This window comes from Protopterus annectens, chromosome 13.part0 (assembly GCF_019279795.1).
Source record: "Protopterus annectens isolate FY-2018-M chromosome 13.part0, PAN1.0, whole genome shotgun sequence".
Taxonomy (NCBI): Eukaryota; Metazoa; Chordata; order Ceratodontiformes; family Protopteridae; genus Protopterus; species Protopterus annectens.
The window spans coordinates 120,517,852-120,522,534 of record NC_056747.1 but is presented as its reverse complement, the minus strand read 5'-3'; positions in this window follow the sequence as shown (position 1 = coordinate 120,522,534).

Here is a 4,683-nt window from a genome sequence, read left to right as displayed (position 1 = left end):
AGTCAGGGGAAATTATGACCAGACATTGCAGTTTCAGACTTCACACCCTCCATGACATGCATGCGTCTACACCCCTTCTGTTATTCTATCCTCTTCCTAACATTATGACAGCAACATATCAGCTGTATCCCTATAGTTGGGCCTTTATCCCAGCATATTTATGGCTTTGTCCACAGTTCTTGCTCTAGGAGGTTGAGAGGCATTCTACTGGCATTTGGCAGCATGGCCTTTCATTTGTTTTCTGCTTACTGTGTTAGGTTGTTAGTTAGGACCCCATGACATTCTGTACAACGGCACTATGTGTGAGGCATGGGCCTTTGCCAGAGGTGTGTAGGCTATGTGAAATTGATTGCAGGCTATTTGTAGCAGGGCAGTGCATTCTATCACTCATACATTTCCAGGGTGCATGCTAGTAGATCCCCCTGGAGTGACAGTGTTAAGTAGGTCAGGTGTTACTGGCAATCCTTCCTGTTCATATTAATCCATCAGTCTGGGTGTCATCAGGGTGCTGCTTACTGCTAGAGACACACATGCATGGGACACCGATTCAGCTACTGCATCGTGTGTGTCTTCTCATACTCAGTGGGGTTGTTCTGAAATCATTCCCAACAGCAAGGACCAGACCAATGTGATATCTGTGGCTGTTGGGGGGGGGGGGTGACCTGAGTGCATTTGGGATATGGAAGCTTATGGCACCTGCCTCACGGGTATAATTGTGACCTTCTCCTTATCCCACCTTGTGTATGGACATCAGCTGTCTGTCATTATTTTGTAACTTTGGCTTTTGTGGTCTGCCATTAATTGGCCAGACAATCAGTATTTCATGGTAGTGGGACAACAAATGTGATTTTAACCTATATAAATTATTCCAAAGTTGTGTGCAGTTGAGAATCATGACAGGCACTGTGTAGGGTACGTTCACCTGTGTACTGTTTCTGTGTATAGTCCCCTGTTCATGACCTGTCCAGCTTTCCACTAGTGACTGATATTGACATCGGGACAGTGTGTACAACTGCCAACATAGGTGTAGCTGACAAGCAGATTCATTGAGACTGCAGTTCTTGGGACATGGCCCTGTCAACCACAGTACTGTGCCTAGGCCACTGAGACAGAACATCCAGGGGCACATGCTGACCACTGCCTGACAATATTAACCACACTTAGCATATTGACCCCTGCATATTGTGGACATGCAGCAAAGTATCATGTTTATTGGGACAGGCCTGGTAATGTGTGCTGCACTGATATTACTCTACAAACTTAAATGTTACTGCATTTCTATGGGGTAGGGCAAACCTGACAACTTTACACATTTGCACTGATGGTGCTGGTATTTCACTTACTGTTTGCTTCCATTTAGTATTGTATTGTGCCCTATCTTGCTGAATGGAGGCATGTCAGTAGAGAACCCAGGTTAGACTGTAATGGCATACATTTCAGTTTCAGACTTCTTACCATTCAGAACCATACTGCAACTGCCAGACCTGTTGTACTATGTCTATGTACTTCTGTAGGGGAAATATTCACCATTGCCGGCATTTGTAGGCCTTTGCTACACCTTTCTTTATGGTCATCTACACACCTGTCCTGCTGGGTGAGGCTGGGGGTGGGTATGGGAACCCTCATTGACATCCATGTGTGTGACCCATGGCCACCTAGTTACTTGGCCTCCCACTCCACATGTACTGCAGTGGGAGTTGTCACATTGAGTACTACCACCTGGTATTGTGATGCCAGTATTTGTCATGGATTTCCTGCTGTCCCACATAGCTGTCAGTTGTCTTCTGCTCTTCTATTCAGCCAACCAATTCCCTTGCATGCTTGCATCAATACCATAGATATACAATCAGACCATACTACTTCATTCATTCATTGTTAGGACAACTGACTTACCTTGTGCCTGAGGCAGTTGTGAGGATGGTGCTTGAGGGCTGGCTATGTCAGATGCACACAATACACTGCCTGTACATGGTACAGCACAGGTAGTGTCATGTTTGGCATCCCTTTTACTGTGTGTTCAAGTCAGAGAGAGGTATCAGTCCCTGGGTCCCTACAGTGTCAGTGTGTGTGCTATGCATTGCCTCTTTGCCAAGGCATGGGCATACTGGTCCCACCTTTGTCTGCCTAGAGGGGCAGGCTTAGGAGATTCCTCCTCTGAGTCCCTCTGTGCCTGTGTTGACCTTGGCAATGGTGGGGGGGCTGTGTGGCCCTTCTCCATGTGTTCCTGCTGCAGCTGTTTCCACAGGATCATATTGTGTAGCATGGCACATAGTATGAACATGTGTGCACATGTGGCTGGAGAGTACTGCAAAACTCCACCAGATATGTCAAGGCAGTGGAACCATGGCTTGAGCATCCCAAACACATGCTCTATAATGATCCTGGTTTATGCGTGTGCCTCATTATTACATTCTTGTGTGGGTGTGTGTGTATTTCTGATGGGTGTCATCATCCATGGCTCCAGTGCATCACTGGAATCCCCCACCAGATGGCCATATAGGACATCCCCCTGGCAAATTCCTGATACAGCTGTGAGGGATGCCAGATTTGGGAGTTGTAATAGCTTCTAGGGCTGCCAGCACACACATTCATGATTATGCCCTGGACATTGTACGTGACCTGGCAGTTGATGGAGGGAAGCCCTTATGTTTTATGTAGGCCCTACCCTGCTCACCAGGTGGTGCTTTGATGTGGATATGCATGCAGCCTACAGCACCCAGTACCTCAGGGTGTTTTGCTATATGGTGGAAGAGACACATATTGCTGGTCAACTCTTTAGGAGTGCGGGGAAAGTATATATACTCACCGGCATGTGGTAGCATGGCATCCAGAAACTGGTGGAGTACCCTGGATGCTAATGCCTGTGAGACCCCCATAATATCCCCATTTGGTCTTTGGAAGGTACCTGTAGCTAGTATTCTTAAGGGTACACATACCTTAGTATACACTGGAATGGGTTCCCCTCTCTTGGGTCTGGGTCTGAGGTGAGGCCGGCACAGCTCAGGTATTTACTGCAGAATGTCCTTGTCCACCCTGTAGTGCTCCACTATCTCCAGCTCATGTAGCCCCTGGTAGATTACCCTGGGTCTGTACACTCTTCTCCTCCTCCTCGGTCTGGGATGGTTGTCAGCATTATCCTCCTCACCACCCTCAGCCTCTAGTACACACTGATGGAGCAAATCAACAGCAGCCCCTAACATTTTTCATTGGTTTTGTCAATTTAAAATTCCCCCCGACTGTGTACACCAGTGGTGTAGCAGTTGTGGGAAAAAACAGACTGAAAGTGTTTGCATAATTTGTAGTAGTGTGCTGGGTTGCTGGCTGTGTAATTGGCTGACTATGATACATAATCTGTAGTAGTGTGCTGGGTTGCTGGCTGTGTAATTGGCTGACTATGATACATAGTTTATATTAGTGTGCTGGATTGCTGGCTGTGTAATTGGCTGACTATGATACATAGTTTATATTAGTGTGCTGGGTTGCTGGCTGTGTAATTGGCTGACTATGATACATAGTTTATATTAGTGTGCTGGGTTGCTGGCTGTGTAATTGGCTGACTATGATACATAGTTTATATTAGTGTGCTGGGTTGCTGGCTGTGTAATTGGCTGACTATGATACATAGTTTATATTAGTGTGCTGGGCTGCTGCCTGTGTAATTGGCTGACTATGATACATAGTTTGTAGTAGTGTGCTGGGTTGCTGGCTGTGTAATTGGCTGACTATGATACATAGTTTGTAGTAGTGTGCTGGGTTGCTGGCTGTGTAATTGGCTGACTATGATACATAGTTTATAGTAGTGTGCTGGGCTGCTGCATGTGTGATTGGCTGACTATGATACATAGTTTATAGTAGTGTGCTGGGCTGCTGCCTGTGTAATTGGCTGACTATGATACATAGTTTATAGTAGTGTGCTGGGCTGCTGCCTGTGTAATTGGCTGACTATGATACATAGTTTATAGTAGTGTGCTGGGCTGCTGCCTGTGTAATTGGCTGACTATGATACATAGTTTATAGTAGTGTGCTGGGTTGCTGGCTGTGTAATTGGCTGACTATGATACATAGTTTATATTAGTGTGCTGGGTTGCTGGCTGTGTAATTGGCTGACTATGATACATAGTTTATATTAGTGTGCTGGGTTGCTGGCTGCGTAATTGGCTGATTCTGATACATTCCACCTGCCAACTATGGTAGTTGTCCTTCATTGCCTTACTTCTGCTGTTTCCCTTTTTTTTCTTTACCTTTCCAATTTCCTCCCCTTTTAAACCCTGATGTGCACCGCACATACCCAATGCTGAGTTGTAAACAGTTTTGCTATATCCTGTTTTTTTTTTGTTTTGTTTTGTTTAAGACACGGTGCGCACCGCGCACACCTGTTTAGGCAATGTAAACACGGCTAGGCAGCCTCAGACACACCTCCTTCCTTAGCTGTGCTTAGCTAAGGGCAAACATGGGCTACAGAGCTCCAGTGTGCTTACAGCAAGCATGACACAGCCCCTTTTGATGTAATTTATTTCTCCTGCTTACACGGTTATCTTAGAGCACCTGCACGGTTAGGTGCAGTCTGGCACTTAGAAGAAATTTGTGATTCTGCAAAATTGCCCTCATTTGCATACCCCACTGCCTTACTCCATAGTTACTGCACTCACACTGAGACTTTCCCCTTAGCAACCACTGTTCCCT